Below are 22,917 nucleotides of genomic sequence, written 5' to 3'. Positions count from 1 at the left end.
AATGGAGTTATTCATTGAGTTGGAGAATAATAAACACATTAAACAGTAAAAACCTACGCAAGTCTAGGGCTTCATCTAAGCCCTAGCTTGGATTTAGCTACACATAATCATAATAAGACAAAAACTAAAGTAAGAGATAGATAAACTCATTGTCACGATGAGTTTGTTTCTTCCTTTCTCCAAGCTTCTGCCTTCTTATTCGAATCGCTCCGGTGTTGCTCCAAACCTCAACCTCACTCGAGATATCACCTGTTTATACCGCAGGTTGAGTCTCTCTCTACTTCACTTTCGAGCTCCCTCTTTTCTTCTTCTCTTTCTCTCTTTACTCTACTGTTTATTTTCTATCTTCTATGTTCTGGAGAGCCCCTTTAACTGTTGGTTTTCTTGGTTTATATAGAGGCTTTGATTAGGGCATGCAAGCTTTTGAACTCCTTTAGAAAGCTTCCTTTCTGTGTTTTAATCACTTTTGAAACTGTCTAAATCGAGTTCTGAGTGGTGGAGATAAGCTGCGAAGGGTCTGGAAAAACACTGTAATTCTACAATTTTAGAAAGGGGCGCGGGCGCGCTTTGTCATAGACTTCTTCAGGCGCGGGCGCGCTCTGACCTCTTGACAACAGTACCTCAATTTTTTGCAGTAGCTTTATAATGTCATACACATGTTATTTCATATCTCGTTTTGTGTAGTCTCTCTGTAATCAAGACGTGAGAATCTCACAACTCCTTAAAGGCCTCAGTCTCAACTTGTTTCTTCGTATTTGCGTTAATTTCTGTAAAACCAAGGAAATAGACTAATCAAAGGAACTTATATTAATTAACTAGATAATATAACATAAATATGGGCATACATGTGTAGCATTTATGTGCTTATCAAATAGCGCCTTCCATACGAATCTTAGTGTCATGTAGAAGCCTGGAACACCGAACCATCAAATATTTCGAACCAAGATATAACCTGTAACTAACTTTTAAAAAGGGAGGCGATCGGACTTACTTCAAAAAGGGCGCCACAAGGCCAAATATAAGGTAACTAGGGTGCGGGCGCACTCTGTACTAAAAAAATTCATAAACAGGCTTTCTCGCGTGGTTTAGATAAGTCCTAATGGGCTGGGCCTTAGGTAGTTTTAGTTGGTTTTGATCTTGACCTTAAGTTATGGGCTGGGCTTTTAGACTGGAATTTTTAAATGGAACGTGTTTAAACACAGCAGAAAACTTCGGGAGTCGCTCTCAAAATAGAATACTATAGAAAACTCAAACTAAGGTTCTTGACTTCTACTGGAGGTCAAAGCGGCGTCGGCTTCCAAGATAGTTGAAATATAGCAGCACGCCTCGAGATTGCACTTCACTATTTCAAACTTTTCCAGTAAGGTCTCCGTGAGTATAAGAGCTGTTGTGAGACCTTGTTCTGAGAAACCTGTTGTAGAAAACAAAAACAGTCCATGAATCCAGTAATAGTGTATGGAAATAACAAAATAAGTTCAAAAACAATAGAGTGGGTGGGTGAATTCGGACTGTTTTAGAATTGAAAAACTAGTGGAATTTATGTCTAAAGGCAACTAAGATGGTAGCGGCGCCATTTGATAAACTAGAAATTATCTTTTACTCCTACTTAATCACGAAGACAACTAACTAAGAAGAAATAAACTATGTTTTTCTAGCTGCTTATATCAAAGTTCTACTCTCAATTATGTAGGAGCCGTTATGGTTTCATGTAATGATTTACTACAAACCGCAAAACCCATCAAATGGAATAAAGGGTTCTCACGATTTGGTTTAGAATCATACTTTTGATCAATTTGTGATAACTCGAGAATCCAAGCTCTACTGAATCAGCAACCTCTTGATCTTCTATTATATTCCTATCCTTGGAATGGGCGTTGTGTGGGCAACGATCTACCAACCCTTTCTTTCTCTCTTTACTTGCCTATCTTTTTTTCAATCAATGAATGAATCAATTTTGGTCAAGAGAAAAGAGAGAAAGATAAACTTGTTCTTCTTGAACACGAACATGGCTCCGACCCCATGCACGAAATTGTGGATCCGGTCTCTGCTTTACATAAAACAAGATTTAGCTCTTAAGAAAAAGATAGTTAGATAGCTTAGAATAAAAAGTAGCCATTAAAATAGCTTGTAGATCTAGTTTTTTTTTTTATTTCAATTAGTTAATTAATTAGTTTCATACATTGTTTTAGATTAGTTATTAGAATGATTGTTCTTCATTGATTAGATAAATAAAATAGTAGTTCTTGATCATTTCGATTTTGTCATTTAAATTTGTAGATATAATTTCAATTCTTGTTGTTATTCAATTCTTAGTTATTAATTAGATTTGAAGTATTGTTAGTTAAAATTAGTAAAGTTCAAATCTTTATATTATGTCTAGTTTTAATTCAATGGGAAATGATAGTTTGATGAATCAAGGCTAAACCTCCATTAGAGGGGTTTGATGAAGCCTTGATGAAAACTTGATTGTGTAGTATAGAATCGTTGTAAGAATCTATTCCACTCTAGAAGGTCCTTGATTCGCCATGAGAATGGGTGGACGACCTCACATGCTAGTTATGAATTGGTAGAAATGCCATGTATAATTAGGGATTAGAAAGACCAATTCTTACCGTAAGAACGTAAGAATTGGTTTACAACAAATCTATGCTAGTTTATTAAGTTGGATTCAAGGTGGAATCAAATTCCCCTAATCCTTTATCTAGATTCAACTCTTACCATTCTGTTATTTCGTTATTCGTATCGTGTTATTTGAATTCACATTGTAGTATAAATTCCCTCGTAAATCTCTCATTGACTTTGGATAGACCATCAATTATAGAAAACTTGAATGCTAAAGGACTAGGAGTGAAACAAATCTTCTATTCCAACTCTACGTCAATAGATTCGAGAGTAGAAAACAAATATCTTTGATAAGTCTAGTATAAGAAACAGTTTATAGTTTTACTTTCGTTTAGAGTTCATCGCTTTATTTGTGAGTAAAACTATCTTTTTTACGTTTATCATATAGTCCATATGCATTAGATTAGTTGGTTATTTAATAGGGAAACCCATAAACTTTCTAGGTGAGATATTAGTTATCAAGACATGGGACCTATTCCAAAACGTATTGTATCTCTAGATTGTGAACTAGTGTTCAAGATTACATTTTAATATGGTATTTGATCTAATAAGCCTAAAAAAACAAACAAACAAACAAAAAATACAAACAAAGCAACAAACAAAAAAACTTAGTAACTCAAATCGTACAGAACTTCAGTATTTTACAAGCATCACACTGGTATGATGACTATGATCGGCTTTTGGGAGGTTAATACAGTCATACCTAGTACCTACCAACTTATGAGGTTAGAATTTCAAAAATGGACTCTAATGGATCAATATAGACAAAGTATTCAAACCATTACATCATTTACTTGCCTTCTAGGATGGATTATGAATAACAAGTGTTAGTTTGCATCTTGTCACAAAATGATAGAGTACAACCAAGTTTGGAGTCTGGAACTCAAGATCGAGTAGCACGTGCGACCCATGTGACACTGGGACTAGTCGCGTGCGCTACTTCCTTGTAGTATCAATCCTTGAATTTTGGACTCCTAGTGTAGAGTAGGACTAAGGATTGAATGTATATTTTAGAGATGAAATATCACTTCAATTCCTCATGCTAACAGGGTGTTCTCATAAATGAGTTCATCGTGTTAAAGATCGAGACTCGAATCCGTCTTTGGGTTTGTCTATGAACCCAAGAAGGATTAGAGATGTAGTGGCGAAGTCCCTAGAAATTGTATTTGATTATTGCATGAGTGGATTTAATCCTCCACAACTCTCTCTCTCTCTCTCTATTTTATCCTGAAGTTATTTAGAAATAAATTGTTATTTGTGTATGAAATTAAATTAAGAATAATTGTAGTATAGTGTAAGACATTCTCATGAAAATCATTCTCACATTATTCTCTGGAGTTATTCTAGCACCTTGATTTTATTAGCTCTAAGTGTTTAGGCATGGGTACGAATCCCTACTCAAGTTATATAAACATCGAATAATTTTGTGAGCAAGTGTGAGTTAAGAGTAACATCGAAATAAACATGATATCATTACTTGAGAGTTAGGATGACTGTGAAGAAAATAAAGAAAGTGTACTCAAAGTTAGTTGCTTCCTTAACAGAAAAGTCAAAGTTTCAAGACCTTGCCGCAAGTCAATAAAAAATCAAAATGGCAAGAAGATGTGCCCACCTCCAAAAAAAACAAAAAAAAAATCTTGGGCCTCCTTAAAAGTTACAATTTGAAGAAGTACTAAAGTTCGAAGTTTCTCTACGTAGTGGTGAAGGCCCTAATCAAGTAATAACTCTTTGAAATGTCCATTTCTTTTCTTGTGAACCCCTTACCTAAGCCCCATTACAACCTATTTAAGACATATAGCTTCCTAGGCCAAGTTTGGTGTGAAAGTAAGAAGATGATGTGATGATCGACCTCGGCTTTTTTTGTTAGTCATTGAGAGTATTGTAAGGATTGAGTGTGCCCTCGCACACTAGGGAGACCTTGACTTGGAGTGTATATGAGTGATACGTGTCTATGACACAACCAGTGAGAACCCAAGTTAATGATTCTTTCTAAGGATACCAGAAATGAAGTTACTTGTACATAGCATTATATTGCATCTTTTCATAGCACAGTGCTTATATTGCTTAATGCTTATGTTTATTTCATTTTCATTAACTTTGGTATTTTGAGAATTGAAGTTTGTTACCAAAAGAGATGAAAAGACTTTGTTGAGATAACTTAGGGTAATAACATGGATAATCAAGTCTTTGTAGTCTAATTTAGAACACCGGAATTTTGTGGGTATATTCTCTGAAAACCCTCACGAGACAACACTCGTCCTCTAGGGGTTACCTAGAGGTTTAATAGCTTGTTGCACAAGCTAACTGCAATCGCGATTCCTGTGAAAGTGAGTTAGGATTTTGTTTTGTTTTGTTTTGCTCGAGGACTAGCAAAATGTAGGTTTGGGGTGTTTGATAAGTGCCTAAAATTGTATATTTTATGTATACTAGGATATGCCCGTGCCTATGGCCAGCGAGACCTCGACGCGCCTGCCGCTACCCCTGACAACTCGTCGCGCCTTCGGCGCAAGGTGTACGCATGCTGAAACACGTGCCTTCGGCACGAAACAACACGTCGTGCCTTCGGCGCAAGGCTAGCCGCGCCTTCGGCACGAAACACCTCGACACGCTTTCGGTGCAAGGCGTATGTGCACCTTCGGCGCGAAACAACTCGTCACGGCGCAAGGCTAGCCCAATTGCCTATTATCCATAAGCCCAATAGCATCAATTGGGTCAGCCAATTGTGCAGTACCATGTCAAATTTGGAGGCCCAACAGTTTATAAGCTCAGCTGCAATTGTTGACTTTTGGCTGATTTTTGGATGCCTACCCCCATTATTACCATATTTTTTTTAATTGAGCCCATGCTCATGTTTCCAAGCCCATAAAAGATTCAACCTATAAAAATTTTGTCCAATGTTGACTTTTTTGTGTAGGGTGGGTGAGGTGAGAAAAACTGTTTAACTCACCCCATAAAAGTTTTTTAATTCACCCTCCATGAGTTTTGAGTGGCTATGGTTAGGGGGTGTGTCGACCACATCTCACCTTATGACGTGGAATCTGTCCTCCACTCCTTTCTGTTTTGTTAGATAGATTTTTATAGGCACTTTATAATATAATTTATGTTTAACTGTGCATTTTTAACGTAAAACTATACATTTACTTTATTCCATGGCATTAAGCACATTTTTTTTTGTCATAAATGATTATTTGCATATATGTGCATGTCTTTGGAAAAGTCCCATGCAAAATATGTTGTATTAATTTTGTTTAATATTTTTTATAGGAAATAAATATTGTTTATCAAAGCCCAATCAAAGCCCGAGCCCATGAGAATCATTTAAAGAATCAATAAGTGAGAGTTCATGGAATAAATTGTGCCATCAAGAATAGAAGGTCGGAAATATTAGAGAATTGATAATTATATAAGGAAATCAAGAAAGGATAACTGCAACTACCACTATATATCCTTACCATTTTCACCCCATTAAATATCCCCAATTTCCATTAATTATTTATTCCCTAGATTTCATTATATCAAATCATTCCTTAATACTTTATATTCTATCCACCATATATATTTCTCTATATCCTTACCATTTTCTTGCCAATCACTCCACTCCTAATTCAAAACCATATCATTCCATTTTATCTTACCAAATAATATTTTTTATTTATTTTATTATTTCTATAAACTTTGATAATATCATTTTCCTATTCCATTTTCTAAATTATTTTATCTTATATTTTCTTCCCATATCACAAAGATTGTTTCCATTTCGTGTGAAGATATTATGCACCAAGATATTGTTTGTAGAAGCTAAAAAAAGAGAAGAGAATTGGCATTGAAGACATCGAGACTGGAGAGAAAAATATCGCAAGCTAGTTATTTAGTTATTTCATTTTTGTTTTAAGATAGAGAGTTTTGAGAGTGTATTAGTTTTTCTTGTTTTAGACCGACAATCAATATAATAGAAGAAACTCAAGTTTCAAGTGCAATGATGGTATCTATTTACGTATTCTAGACTCATGATGGGGTAAAATCTCCACTCTAATGGTGGAAGATGAATCCCCTATCATGAAAATGTAGACTTATTTTCTTGTATTTTCAATTTTTATTCTCCGGTGTAATCTTTAACGTATCCAATGATTTTCTTCATATGAAATAATAATATTGAAATGAGACGTGCACGAGTTCTATCACCATAATAATTGGGGTATTTATCAATGTTAGTTTCTTTCACCATTATCATTTTTATTAAAACTTGTTCAATAACATTTTAGTTCAATATACTACTTTAATTTGTTTGAGTTGATTTGTCATGCTTAGATAGCTTCCTATAATGCTTGAAGAATTTGAGGATTTATTATTATTTTTTTTAAAATGAGTAGCGTCCATAAAAATGCATTTATTAAAAATCATTCATTAAACTTCCAATTAGCGTTGGAGTTTATTTGATAAAATTTATAAAATACAAAGGAAAATAAATATTTGGAAATATAAAAGTAGTCTTATCTTTAAAATAGTGGTGAAATCATCACTATTAGGATTTTTGATTCATTGAATTCTTGAAAACCGAATAATTTTAGTTTAATTAGTTAATTAATTATAAGCAAATTTTTATTCCTAGTTTAAATTAGTTCGATAAAAATTTCAAAAATAGTTTTAATTTGACATACCTAGTTAGTTATTGGTTTATTAAACTTCTTCGCTCAATTTTTCTCTATTTCAAGTATGGTTCGATTCTAACTTGCCATTCTTTTAATTGTTGTAAGTTTGAAAAATATATTTATTGATTTGTAGGTTCTCTAAACGACAAGAATTTGTTCAGTAAATATATTTTTCAAATCTGCAACAATTAAAAGAATAGTGGCAAGTTAGAGTCGAACCATACTTGAAATAGAGAAAAATTGAGCGAAGAAGTTTAATACGTCAGATTCAAACAATTTTTGGAATTTTTATCGAACTAATTTAAACTAGGAATAAAAATTTGCTTCTAATTAATCAACTAATTAAAATAAAATTATTCGGTTTTCAAGGATTCAATGAATGAAAAATCCTAATGGTGAATGACTTCACCCCTATTTTAAAAATAAGACTATTTCTATATTTCCAAATATTTATTTTCTTTTCTATTTTAATTTTATTAAATAAACTCCAACGCTAATTGCAAGTTTAATGAATGATTTTCAATAAATGCATTTTATGGACGCTACTCACATTTTTAAAAAAAAAAAATAAATTCTTAAATTTTTCAAGCATTATAAAAAGCTATCTAAGCATGACAAATCAACTCAAACAAATTAAGATAGTATAAGTCATCAAGGATAGACAACTAAAACGCTATTGAACAAACTTTATGCTCTGTTTGGTTCGGTGTACCGACTTGCAAATGACAAATAGTTGCAAATGGCATGTGATTGTATTGCATCTGATTGCATTGCATCCAATTTACTTGTGTTTGGTAAATCCAAGACAAAAGGATATAAAATTGGTTATATTATCCCACTACTTTTTTTCACATCTTATAAAGTTAGTTATATTATCCCACTATTTTTTTTCACATCTTAAATAAGAGAAAGCACCTCTATTGTGTTTGCATCTATTTACACAACTCTTTTGGCTGCAAGTGGATGTCATAGAAACTATTTATATAGTGCATATAATTGCAACTTGTTGCATCAACCGCCTATTTGCATTTTGCTACCAAACACTGTTTTGTGGGTGGTTACATGGAATTAGGTGCAATTGCATGTAAATACATCGAACCAAACAGAGCATTTAATGAAAATGATAAGTGTGAAAGAAACTAACATTGATAAATACCCCAATTATTATGGTGATAGAACTCGTGCACGTCTCGTTTCAATATTATTATTTCATATGAAGAAAATCATTGGATAAGTTAAAGATTATACCGGAGAATAAAAATTGGAAATACAAGAAAATAAGTCTACATTTTCATGATAGGGGAATCATCTTCCACCATTAGGTTGGCGATTTTACCCCATCATGAGTCTAGAATGCATAAAAAGATAAGAAATAGATACCACCATTATTGCACTTGAAACTTGAATTTCTTCTATTATATTGATTGTTGATTGAGAACAAGAGAAACTAATATACGCTCAAAACTCTCTCTCTTAAAACAAAAATGAAATAACTAAAGAACTAGCTTGTGGTATTTTTCTCTCTAGTCTAGATGTCTTCATTGCCAATTCTCTTCTCTATTTATAGTTTCCACAAACAATATCTGGTGCATAATATCTTTACACAAAATGGAAACAATCTTTGTGATATGGGAAGATAATATAAGATAAAATAATTTAGAAAATAGAATAGTAATAGGATATTATCAAGGCTTATGGAAGGAATAAAATAAATAGAAAATATTATTTGGTAAGATAAAATAGAATGATATGGTTTTGAATTAAGAATGGAGTGATTCATAAGAATATGGTGAGGATATAGGGAATACATATGGTGGCTAGAATATAAGGTATTAAGGAATGATTTAATATAATGAAATCTAAGGAATAAGTAATTAATGGAAATGGGGATATTTAATGAGGTGAAAATGGTAAGAATATATGATGATAGTTGCAATTATCCTTTCTTGATTTCCTTATATAATTATCAATTCTCTAACATTTCTTTCCATTCTTGATATCAACGATTTATTCTATGAACTCTCACTTATTGATTCTTTAAATGATCATCTTTGGCTCATGGGCTCCGGGATTTGATTGGGTTTTAATCAACAATCTTTATTTCCTATAGAAAATATTAAACCAAATTAATACAACATATTTTGCATGAGACTTTTCCAAAGACATGCACATGTATGCAAATAATCTTTTATGACAAAAAATGTGTTTAATGTCATGGAATAAAAGCAAATGTATGGTTTTATGTTAAAAATACATAATTAAACATAAATGATATTATAAAGTGTCTATAAAACTATATATACAATATACAATTTTAGGCACTTATTAGTTGTCATTATCATCATTTTTCAAACTTTTCAAGAGAAAATTGCTCTAGAGACTATGAGCACGGATATAACAAAAGCTTAAGTGATTATGACAAAGGATATTTTTATGATGAACATATGTAGATGTGATAGAATAATAGCAAACATAAGTTGCAGGGTGCCGAATAGCAAAGTCGGTAAAACCTTTGGGTGATGATACCAGAGGTCTAGGGCTCGAACCCCGGGCCAGTATCAAAGAGTTACTGATCTCATTTAAAATAGGCTTACCAAACAAAAAAAATATAGTGAACACAAGTTATGTTATAAGAATTTACGAGTATCTTAGTATTAGCAAATGATGACAAACATCTTAGGGCAATGCGACATTGAGATTGAGAGAGATTATAACATTGCAAGGTGTCAAAGATTGCATACACCTTCATCACATTAACAAAAAGAAACAATAGTTACAATACTATTGTAATTTTACGTGAGATTAGTTGGTTCAAGTTCCTTATAAATACATAACATGCGACCTACATGAGATCAGTTGGTTCAAGTTCCTTATAAATACATAACATGTGAATAATCAACTCATCTCTCAAAATTCCAAAATGGATAAAAATAAGGACTTGTATAAGTAGCTTGCATTCGGTGAAGACCATCAATCTCCAAAACCTTCAAACACTAAAGAACCAATATAAATAGTAGCAGAACTTGAGATCCCTTATGTTTTTAACTGTGTATGCTGAAACCGAGATACTACGGACTACAAAAATTATAAATTGCATATGGTACAACAATGTAATACATATAAGTATATGTGCACAAAGCCATTCTATTTGAAGCGATTTAGTTCCACAGCTGATATGAACATTCATCTTGCAGACAAGCCTGGAGTTAGCACCGCGAGGCGTAATGTGAAGAAATCATAATCGGTGTCGCACCTAAATACCGCGACTTCTAACTTTACTTAATTTCAAACTCTATTTTTTATCGGCTGCACTAATTAGGTTGCCTACGTACCCATTTTGGGATCAAGCCACCGTAGTTCACCTCCACTCTTTCTCTTTACCTCTCTCTTTTTCTCATGAGTTGCCTCCCTCCCTCTTCTATCCTTCCCCCCTCTCTTTTATATCTCTCTTCTTAGGTTTAACTCATGGGGCACATTATGGTCTTGGGCCTATTCTCTGGACCCAATACATACTACGGTCCATCTATGAAAACGGCTAATACATTTTGCCCCTCTCGGGTTGGCGATGATGATGGCCGGACCGAGAAGTCTCTGAACTTCCTTGTCTCTCTTTATAAACTCTAGATATCCGCAGTATCCTAAGACTGTATGCAGTCTTCTTCTCCTCAAGACATTTCCTATCCATGTACCCTGCTACTAAATCGTATGTCAGTAAGTACTCAGTCCCGACTCTCTTTGTCCGCGAACTCTTGAACTCTGCGCTCTCATCTTTCTTGACCCTGTGACTTTGTTGGTCGCGGATTGTACTATAATCCTCCACTTGTCTCGCTCTTCCTTCATCACTACTTACTCGAGTTCTCCAACCTCAGCCGATAAACTATGTGTATCCCAGATCTCCGTAGATTTTCGTTATATGTATGTGCACTACACCTCTTCTAACCTCTTTTCTTGATTACGCTTTCTCTATCTTTCTAGCCTCTTTGCTATGGTTATTTTTGGAAATCTCCAATGATCCCGCGAGCATCAGCAATCAATAATCTCTACTCCGCGATCCCTCCTCCAACAGTCTGGGACTGAAGAAGCCTTACTTTCGTGGTGTTTTCCTTGCTAACCCTCCTTGGTTGTGTGACCTGAAGTCCTCATTTTCTCTCTACTATTAGCTCTCCTTCACAGAATTCACTACCATTACGCGAAGGGTCCCTTTCCCCTAGGCACTCACTCTTCACAGTCAATCATCATGTCCACGAAGTGTCTCAATCGATCGGCTCTCGTTCATAGAACTCATTAGCGTATCCATGAAAGGTCTCATCCCCTTCACTCTCACTCTTCAAACTCAATCCTCATGCCCGCGACACGTCTCAACCTAGCTGTCAACTCTCCTTTACAAAATTCACTACCATATCCATGGAGTGTCTCACCTCAGCCACCTTATTTCTTTCATAAAACTCGCTACCATGTCTGCGGAGTGTCTCGTCCCCTTAGTTTCTCTTTCGTAGAACTCAGCATTGTATCCGCAAATGGTCTCATCCCCTTCGCTTGCATTCAGAAAGTGCGAAGCATATCCAGGGACAGTTCAGCTTGCCCCCATGTCATGTGAGTGTCGAAATTGACCATAAGCTCTCTTTCACAGAACTCACTACTATGTACGCGAAGTGTCTCAGCCTAGCCATAAGCTCTCCTTCTTAGAACTCACTACCATGTCTGCGGAGTGTCTCACCTTTTCATTTCCCTTTCATATAACTCAACATTATATCCGCCAAGGGTCTCATCCCCTTTGCACTTACTCATGGAACTCGATATCCCATCCACCAAGGGCTTCATCCCCTCCATTTCTCTTTTGTAGAACTCAATAGTATTGTTCCTTCTGGATATGTAGCTTGCTCCCAATTGCAATTCGGAACTCCAGCTCACGGAGGGCTCCTGCCCCCCCCCCCCCCCACTGTCTCTACTCGGGAGTGGAGTCTTTTGAGGAGCAACTTAGTTTGCCCCCAAGCTTGATTCGGATCTCATGTCCGCAGATGGCTCATCCCCCCTGCTGTCTCTGCTCTGGAATTGAGTCTCATGAGGGGCAACTCAACTTGCCCCCATATTTGATTCAAACACAAGGGTCCGCGGAGGTCTTATCCCCCTTATGTCCGTAGAGTGTCTCCGCCCAGCCATAAGCTCTCTTTCATAGAATTCACTACTATGTCCGCGGCATGCCTCAGCCTAGCCATAAGCTCTCCTTCTTAGAACTCACTACCATGTCCGTGGAGTGTCTCACCCCTACATTTCCCTTTCGTAGAACTCAACATTGTATCCGCCAAGGGTCTCATCCCCTTTGCACTTACTCATGAAACTCGATATCCCGTCCGCCAAGGGCCTCATCCCTTCTATTTCTCTTTTGTAGAACTCAATAGTATTGTTCCTTTTGGATATGTAGCTTGCTCCCAATTGCAATTTGGAACTCTGGCTCACGGAGGGCTCCTCCTCCCCCCCCTGTCTCTACTCGGGAGTGGAGTCTGTTGAGGGGCAACCTTCGATTGCCCCAAGCTTGGTTCAGATTCATATGCGAGGAGGGCTCCTCCCCCCTGCTGTCTCTACTCTGGAATGGAATCTGTTAAGGGGCAACTCAATTTGCCCCCAAGCTTGATTCGGATCTCATGTCCGTGGAGGGCTCATCCCCGCTATCTTTGCTCTGGAATAGAGTCTGATAAGGGGCAACTCAACTTGCCCCCATTTTTTATTTGGACATGAGGGTCCGCAAAGGTCTCATTCCCCCCGCACTCATTCGGATAGCTCCACGCCATATCCACGAAAGGTCTTATCGAACCCCTCCGCTCTCCTTCATAATGCACATCCGGGAATAGCTCAACCTGCCCCATATTTGATTCAGACACGAGGGTGCGCGGAGGCCTCTTCCCCCCCCCCCCGCACTCATTCGGATAGCCCTGCAACATATCCGCGAAGGGTCTTCTAGAACCCCTCCGCTCTCCTTCGGAATTCACATCCGGGAACAGCTCAACCTGCCCCATGTTTGATTCGGACACGATGGTCCACGGAGGGCTCATCCCCACAAGACTCATTCGGATAGCCCCACGACATATCCGCGAAGGGTCTTCTCGATCCCCTCTGCTCTCCTTCAAAATGCACATCCAAGAATAGCTCAACCTGCCCCATGTTTGATACGGACATGAGGGTTCATGGAGGCTCATCCCACCCCGACTCATTTGGATAGCCCCATGACATATCCATGAAGGGTCTTCTTGAACCCCCTGCTCTCCTTCTAAAAAGTGTAACAGTTGATAAATGATAAAAGTTCATTTACCTACGTAATGAACCATGAAACTCAAAACTTAAGTAAACTAAAACTTATTACTTAGTCTATATTTATCAAGTTTTCTACTCTCAATTCTATCGAAATAGAGTGGAGTAACAAATTCGTTCCACTCCTAGTTCTCTAGCATGGAATGATTTCATAGTTTAATCAATCGGTCTTAAGTCTAATGAGAGGTTTACGAGGGGAATTCTATACTACGAGGTGAATGAAATTAACAAGTTACGAATAACGAAATGATACTGAATACTGAATGTCACTCTAGAATAAAGAATTATAGGGGAATTGATTCCACCTCGAATCTAACTTAATCACCTAGCATAGACTGTTGTAATCCAATCCTTACATTCTTACTGTAATGGATTGCTCGTTCTAATCCCTAATTAACATGGCATTTCTACCAATTATAACTAGCATGTGAGGTCGTTTACCAATTCTCATGGCGAAACACGACCTTCTAGAATGGAATAGACTCTACAACGATTCTACACTTATACAACTAAGCTTTCATCAAGGCTTCATCAACCCCTCTAATGGAGGTTTAGCCTTGATTTATCAAACCATCATTTCCCATATTATTATAACTAAACATCCTATCAAAATTCTAACTTGACTAATTTAACTAACAATACTTCAATCTAATTTAACAACTCAGAAATGATAATCAACAAGAATTAAAACTAGATCTATAATTTGAAATGACAAAATCGAAATTGACAAATAGCTATTTTATTTATTAAACTAATTAAGAACAATGATTCTAAGAGTTTAATCTAAAACAAGAATTGAATTTAAACTAAACTTAATTTAATTAATGAAAACTAGATCTAGAATTATCTATTGTTTTAGGTCTAACTAACTAGATCGGATTAATCTCTGCTTAGCATCCTTCTTTGCAAGAAGGTACTTAAGGGTTGCATGGTCCGTGTAAACTAAAGTTTTAGAACCAACCAAATAAGGACGAAACTTATCTAAAGCATAAATGACAGCTAAGAATTCTTTTTCGGTAGTTGAATAATTCCGTTGAGCATCGTTTAGGGTTTTACTAACATAATAAATAACAGTGGACTTATTATCTAGTTTTTGTCCCAAGACTGCACCAACTGCATAGTTACTAGCATCACACATGAGTTCAAAAGGTTTAGACCAATCGGGAGGCTGTATAATTGGTGCAGAGGTTAGGGCAGCTTTTAAAGTTTCAAAAGCCTGCTTACAGTTAAAATTAAAATCAAAGATTGCATCTTTTAAAAGCAGATTAGTTAAAGGCCTAGCCATTTTCGAGAAATCTTTAATAAAACGCCTATAAAAACCTGCATGGCCTAGAAAGGCTCTAATATCACGGACAGCCCGTGGTTTAGGTAGAGTCGCTATCTTATCTAGTTTGGCCTTATCTACTTCGATGCCATCACTAGATACAATGTGACCTAGTACTCTGCCCTTTTTCACCATGAAATGACACTTTTCTCAGTTTAAAACGAGGCTCTTTTCTTCACACCATGTCAAAACCTTAGACAGGTTAGACAAACAGTCTGTGAAGGAATCTCCATAGATAGAAAAAGCATCCATGAAAACTTTCATAAAGCGCTCTACCATGTCACTAAATATATGAAGCATACACCGCTGGAAGGTTCTAGGAGCATTACAAAGGCCAAAAGGCATTCGTTTATAGGCATACGTTCCAAAGGGACATGTGAAGGTAGTCTTTTCTTGGTCATCAATATCAATAATAATCTGAAAATAGCCCGAGTAGCCATCCAGAAAACAATAAAAAGCATGACCAGTGAGGCGTTCGAGCATTTGCTCTATAAAAGGTAAAGGAGAGTGATCCTTTCATGTCATAGCATTTAAACGTCTGTAATCAATACAGATCCTCCATTTCATAGGACCTTGTGTGACAACATAGTCACCCTTTCCGTTACGCACCATGGTAACTCCCGATTTCTTAGGAACTACATGAATGGGGCTTACCCATTCGCTATCGAGATTGGGTATATGATACCCGCGATCGAAAGTAATCGTAAGACTTCTTCCCTAACCACCTATTTCATGGCGGGGGTTCAGCGACGCTGAGGTTCGCGAGAAGTCTTCGCGTTATCCTCCAAATGGATACGATGAGTGCAAACATTAGGTCAATTCCTTAATGTCGGCTAGGGACCAACCAATCACGGACCGATGTTCCCTAATCACCGGATTAAACGTGTCTCTTCATTCTTAGATAACGAGAAGATATAATTACCGGATGACTACCATCCGGATCAAGTTGAATATATTTTTAACTTCGGGGAAGAGGTTTGAGCACCTGGGGTGGAAGGAAAATCAATAGATGTTTCGTCGTGGTCCTCATTTTGCATAATGAATACTTTGCTTAGGTAACAAGTCTTCATACTTCAGATATGGAGCAACCGAAAGCGGTCTACAATTGGTGTGGACTCAAGGATGGTGTTGACTTCCTCTAAGTAGGAGTCATTTACAAAATCTGAAGTTCCAAAAGAAAGGAATTTGTACATATTGTTTTCGGAAACGTGTTGTTAAAATAATCTTGAGCTAAGCTCTCGATCATGCTAACCTCCCCATCTATGAATTTAATCTGGTAACTGTTTCATCATTTTAAAACATTTACCTCAACAAGAAGATGGCCAAAAGATAAGGACATCTTACCATCGCGGCAATTTATAAAGCGTTGGCGGTTGCCAAGAAGCGGGCTCTAAGATGATCGGCAGACAGAGTCGTTAGCGACTTACGTATTGAGGATAACAAAATCCGCGGGATAGTAGAAATCCTGAACCTTAACAAGCACGTTTTCCACTACACCCTTAGGATACTTAATTGACCTGTCCGCTAATTGCAACGTTCTTTTTGTAGGTTGCATTTTCTGTAGACCTATTTGTTTATACAAATAATACGGGAGTAAGTTAACACTCGCCCCCAGGTCTAATAAAGCGGTCGTCGTGTGGGAATCTCCTAAGGTGCATTTTATTAATAGGATGACCGGGGTCCTTGTACTTAACAATTCCATTATTTTTCGGATAAAGTTGGGAACCGTTCGGTTAGAAAGGCATCTTTAGGTATGTTTCTCTTACGCCTAGTAGTGCACAACTCCTTAAGAAACTTAGCGTGGTTAGGTAGCTTTTTAATAGTTTCGAGAAAAGGAAGGTTTATCGTTAGATTTTTGAAAACGTTCCTAATCTCCTCAAAGTTTGTATCCCTGGTTAGCATGGCTAATTTCTGAGGGAACGGTGGTTTTGCTCTATATTTAGCGTATGGCTCGACTTGATGTTTAACCTTGGCTTTCTGTTTCTTAGTTTGTTGTTGAACTGGTACCTCTACAGTGGTAGGCTCTTCAGTTTCTATTTCGGTATCTAGTTCGATATCCGGTGTAGGGAGTACTGATGGGGTAACTATAGGCATAGTTACTTTGTTATCAACCACTCTTCCGAGGCGGAGAGTGGTGATGGCATTAAGGTCACCTACGATTGTAGTTTCCGCATACTAGTATTACCGTTTACCCTCAAAGGCCGTGTTTGTTGTTTTTAGGGTTTGTTATCGCTTGTCCTGGAAACACGCCTTTTGGTTGGGTTTTCTCTTGGGCTAATTGTTGTATGCCCTGATTTATGGATTGTAAGATTTGTTGGTTTGATTGAGTCATTGTTTGGAAAAGTTGTTGGGTAACCTGTATAAAGGCGTCGATACGATTCGGTTGTGTAGGTGTAGTAGTCACAGGTGGTGCGACTGGAACTATCTCACGTTGATTATTTATGGGTGGGTTGTGATAGTTACTATTGGTAACCGGAACGATACCTCTATTGGTATTATAACTATTATAATTACCTTGACCTTGGGCTAGACCTTGTCGTGGTTGCGCTTGGTTGTTATAATTATTATAATTTCCCTGACCTTGTCCTTGTCCTTGCCTAGGTGGAGCTTGGTTATAGTTGTTTGCTTGCCTAACATTTTGGTTATTAAACCCTGGAGGTGTAACTTGTTGATTGTTTCGCCAACTAAAGTTGGGATGTTGTCTCCATGGGGCATTAGGAATAGGATAGGTATTAATGGAGCAAACATTATCTTGCTCTAATTGTTGTTGTTGTTCAGGCGAGGACAATAGGAGTCAGGGTGCTCAGGACTCAAACAGAAATTACATGGGTTGGAGTTTACATTCATGACGGGGATAGGCTTTTGTTGAACAAAAATAGCCTCAACCTTTTTAGTTAGAGATTCGATTAAATTTTTAAGTTCTGGATCGGGTTTCAACTCAAACATACCGGCGGCCTTAACTGTTGAAGAAGAACTAGCAGAGCGGGGGATATCATCACTACCCCCCCAATTGTTATTGCATTTAGTTTGCTCTTCTAAAAATTTGTAAGCCTCCGAGGCTCCTTTACTTAGGAAACTACCCCCATTCATTATGTCAAGGACTTCTTTATGGTGATGTTGAAGTCCTTTGAAAAAGGCACGAACTAACGTGTCTTTTGCTAGGTTATGGTGTGGACACTTTATAACCAGATCGGTGAAACGATTCCAAGCCTCAGAAAATGATTCATGAGGATTTTGTCGAAAGAAATGAATGTTGGAAAGCATCTCATCCATCTTTAGGGGTGGGTAAAAATGTTCCATAAACAGCTGAACAAGTTTAGCCCACGAGTCCACAGAATTAGGCGTTTGGGCAGTTAACCAAGACGCTGCCTTATCGGCTAAGGTGAAGGGAAATACCCTCAGTTTTATTTGTTCCGCACCAACCGTAGGATGATGGAATGTTGTAAGGACTTGTTCAATCCTACGCATATGTTGGTAAGGTTTTTCATGGTCTAAACCACGGAAAATGGGTAACAAATTAAATATGTTTGGGGGAATTCGAAAATCCCCCACTGGGTATGCTAGAACAATGCAAGATTTAGGGCTATCGCTCAATGCTTTGTAAAAGTTGGAGAGAGGAGTCTCTCTTTCTTCACCATTTATGTCGTGTGGTTGGTGGGATAGTAGCTAGAGGTGTAGTGATTGGTATACTCGATAGATTTATTTGTTGACGTTGACGGTTAATTACGTTCGGTGTTTTTCTCCGACCAGACCTTAATCTCATGCAAGTCTAAGTCTAAACACGACAACACTCCAAACAATCTTGATATATTAGTATAAACCTCTAACTGGAGATGCGAGGTATGGAAGAAAGGAATACCTGATAGCTTCCTTGCTTCGCTTATGAATAACGTCTTGTTTACGCATGTTCAGTGTAAATAACAAGTTAGAACACTGAAAAACTTAAAAAATTGAAGTTCGAAACAAACCTGTAGAAATCCGAAAAAATTTAGCTTAGGGCTCGCTTAAAGCTTTTAAGCGCTGTCGTCCGTGTAACTTCAAGTTACAGTGTTTTAGGGCGGGTCGCTACCAATATGGGGCAGGTCGCTCAAGGTTCCAGCGTTTTTGTGCGCTCCATTTTGGGCACGGGTGCGCTCAGTGTAATTTTTCGCGGAACTTTTCAACGCTGAAACGGACAACCACAGTATGAATCAAACAAGGGTGGGTGGGTTTAATGGGACTTAAAAAATGACTAATTATACTATGAAAACAATGCTAAAGTGAAACTAAGATGGCAGCGGCGCCATTTGATAAATGATAAAAGTTCATTTACCTACGTAATGAACGATGAAACTCAAAACGTAAGTAAACTAAAACTTATTACGAGTCTATATTTATCAAGTTTTCTACTCTCAATTCTATCGAAATAGAGTGGAGTAACAAATTCGCTCCACTCCTAGTTCTCTAGCATGGAATGATTTCATAGTTTAATCAATCGGTCTTAAGTCTAATGAGAGGTTTACGAGGGGAATTCTATACTACGAGGTGAATGAAATTAACAAGTTACTTAATAACTTAAATGATATTGAATAATTGAATGTGAATCTAGAATAAAGAATTAGAGGGAATTGATTCCACCTCGAATCCAACTTAATCACCTAGCATAGACTGTTGTAATCCAATCCTTACGTTCTTATCAGAATGGATTGCTCTCGTTATAATCCCTAATTAACATGGCATTTCTACCAATTATAACTAGCATGTGAGGTCGTTTACCCATTCTCATGGCTTAAACACGACCTTCTAGAATGGAATAGACTCTACAACGATTCTACACTTATACAACTAAGCTTTCATCAAGGCTTCATCAACCCTCTAATGGAGGTTTAGCCTTGATTTATCAAACCATCATTTCCCATATTATTATAACTAAACATCCTATCAAAATTCTAACTTGACTAATTTAACTAACAATACTTCAATCTAATTTAACAACTCGAAATGATAATCAACAAGAATTAAAACTAGATCTATAATTTGAAATGACAAAATCGAAATTGACAAATAGCTATTTTATTTATTAAACTAATTAAGAGAACAATGATTCTAAGAGTTTAATCTAAAACAAGAATTGAATTTAAACTAAACTTAATTTAATTAATGAAAACTAGATCTAGAATTATCTATTGTTTTAGGTCTAACTAGCTACCCTTAACCAAAAGCTAAGCTTTTGTTTTTATATGTTTTTAGATCCAAAAATCGTGCATGGGCTTGGAGCCATGTTTTGGGCCAGAGAATCAGGCCCAAAACCCAATTCTTTCAGTCCAAAAAGGCCTCTTCAGCTGCAGTTGGCTTCAACAAACTTTTTGTCTACTTCTGCTCCTCTGATTGGGTCAAGGCTTAGACCATTGGAAAGCTCTTTCCAAGTCGGTCGTTTTGACATAAGGTAGGCCCAATTCCAAGGTCTGAGTCCAAAGATACGGCCTTCGGAAGTTCTGCTGACTTTAAGTGCTGTTTCTGCCCGCGTCGACTTTTCAGCTTTTGACCGGGCTTTAGAAAGGCTTTGTCTTCTTGAATCTTGGCCTTTAATCACAGAACTCCTTAGCAACCGATCTTTGCTCCGTTATCTCACTAAAGTGGTACATTTATGCACATAATGGACTTTGAAGCCTGAAATGCATAAAAACACGTAATCAGTATTAACTCTTAATTATTACTCACATAATTGGTCTAACAGTATGACTGTTACAGGGTTAAAACTACAGTTTTGGGCTCTTATCAAACAGCATATCCAATTGCATTTGTTGTAGTTTTGTTGTGGTACTACAGGTCTTTCTCTTTCTCTGTAACTTGAAACTTTCATGTTTGAGTGTTGCACAAATAACTCGTGAGTTATAATGAAAAACATTATTTAGCATGAGTATTTGTATACAAATATAACGACGGTCATATACCCTAAACAATGTACAATCTGTCTTACCTTGAAGTGTACAGCCATGTTTCTCATTCATGGTCCATGAACTCTTAGAGCGAATAGGTTCGCGGAATACCACGAGACCTAGGGACAATCACTATACCAAAACAGGACATCCCTAACAGTCAGAAACCGTTACTAAAAATATTTGTAACGGTTTTTATGCGTCACAGTTTGGGCGTTGCTAATTCGTTATTAATATTCGTAACGGTTTATAACCGTTACATAATTATTTATTGTAACGGTTTCTAACCGTTACTAAAATATTTACTAACGGTTTTCTTTGCTCAACTGTATTACTCTTTAGCAACAATTTTATAAAATTAGTAACGCTTTTTGGTATTACTCTTTTTTAACATCAGTAACGGTTTTATAACATTAGTAACGTTTTTTTGTGTTACTCTTTTTTAACATCAAGAACGGTTTTATAAAAATAGTAACACTTTTTGTGTTACTCTTTTCTAACATTAGTAATGAGTTTTTATAAAGTTAATAACGCTTTTTGTGTTACTCTTTTCTAATATTAGTAACGCTTTTATAGTTAGTAACGCTTTTTTGTGTTACTCTTTTTTAACATTAGTAATGCTTTTATAAAGTTAGTAACGCTTTTTTGTGTTACTTATTGCAAAGCTTAGTAACGGTGAAGAACCGTTACAAAACTATTTCATATGTAAAAAAAAAAAAAATCCCCCAAAACAATCCCCCCCCCCCCCCCTTTTGGGAGACTACTTAACCTGCATAAAGATGCCCCCACTTATTGGGCATTCTACAATCGTCCATAATATAAACAAGAAATCTCACAAGTACATCCAATCACATAATCTTTTATTAAAATAACATCACCAAAACGTCTTTCATAAATAAGACTTGCCACGAATGAAATACACACTGTTTTCCAAATCAATGGGACTTGTCCTTAAACTCAAGCTCTCACATCATTTGTACAAAACTAGCACCTTCAATAGTTGTAAGCATCAGGGGATGACTTTGGGATGGTATCATCAGAAAAGTCCCTTTCATCCTATACACCAATAGAAATAAATAAAAAGGAGTCGAGCAGTAGAAAACAAATATGTATATATAGATATATACTTATATCCTATTCTTAAGTAGTAGCTCCTTATACTCAAACTATGGAATTCAGAAAACAGAGTATGGCAGCATAATTCTTAAGTAGCATTATGTTTTGTCCCTTCCAAGACATCGGAAAGTTCAGTATTTATTTTCACTGGTCCAACAACCAAACTCACAAAAAATGTGGCAATGAGGGTCTCATACTCCTAACAATATGAGCAATTCAAACTCCAATAAACTGTAATTTGAGCAGTCTTCAAAGATCCTACTTTTGACCTTCGTTTTGGGCCTTCCGTAAAAAAAATATTTGACGCAAGGAGGTGTTCTCTCGTCTCATATACAACCCTACAGACTCTATTAATTCCATGGGAAGAGTAAGAGAACAGTTCTATTGATTATTACTAAAGAAGCTCATGGAGTCCAAAAAAAGTTGTCACAGAACATTTAATTAAGTCAAACATAGGCGTACATAAATTTCCATATAAATTATTCTACTTAAAAAAAGTAAAAGAACAAGGTCAATGGAGACATACAGGAGAAATGTACTCTTCAGTTCCTACAAAAGAATTTGACTGTGTTATGGGCTCAACTACAAATATAGGAGGTGGTTGATTTACAAATCTTCTTCGTTTTGCAGGAACCTGAGGCACCAAAACCTGTCACATCAAGATGAAATGTATAGTAACATTAGGTACAAGACCATGCCATATTTAATGCAACAATGTTTAATGAGTAATTTCACCAAATGAAATGATAATTCTAGGATTTCTTTCATGAATAGTGACACAAGTCATAAAATGTACTATTGTGTTTTACACTCTTTTATAATCACAATAAAGGGTTTCATTAGTGCGGGTGTAAAATCAGTTCCCATATGCTATTCGAAAGATAAATAAAAAACTATGTTACATGGACACACCATATTTTAGAAATAATCCGTGTCACTAATCCACATGTCCATGTCGGACATGACACGGACACATATTGTA

This window comes from Coptis chinensis, chromosome 3 (genome assembly GCF_015680905.1).
Source record: "Coptis chinensis isolate HL-2020 chromosome 3, ASM1568090v1, whole genome shotgun sequence".
In the NCBI taxonomy this organism is placed as follows: Eukaryota; Viridiplantae; Streptophyta; class Magnoliopsida; order Ranunculales; family Ranunculaceae; genus Coptis; species Coptis chinensis.
The sequence above is the reverse complement of the archived record's forward strand: the minus strand, read 5'-3'. Positions refer to the sequence as shown.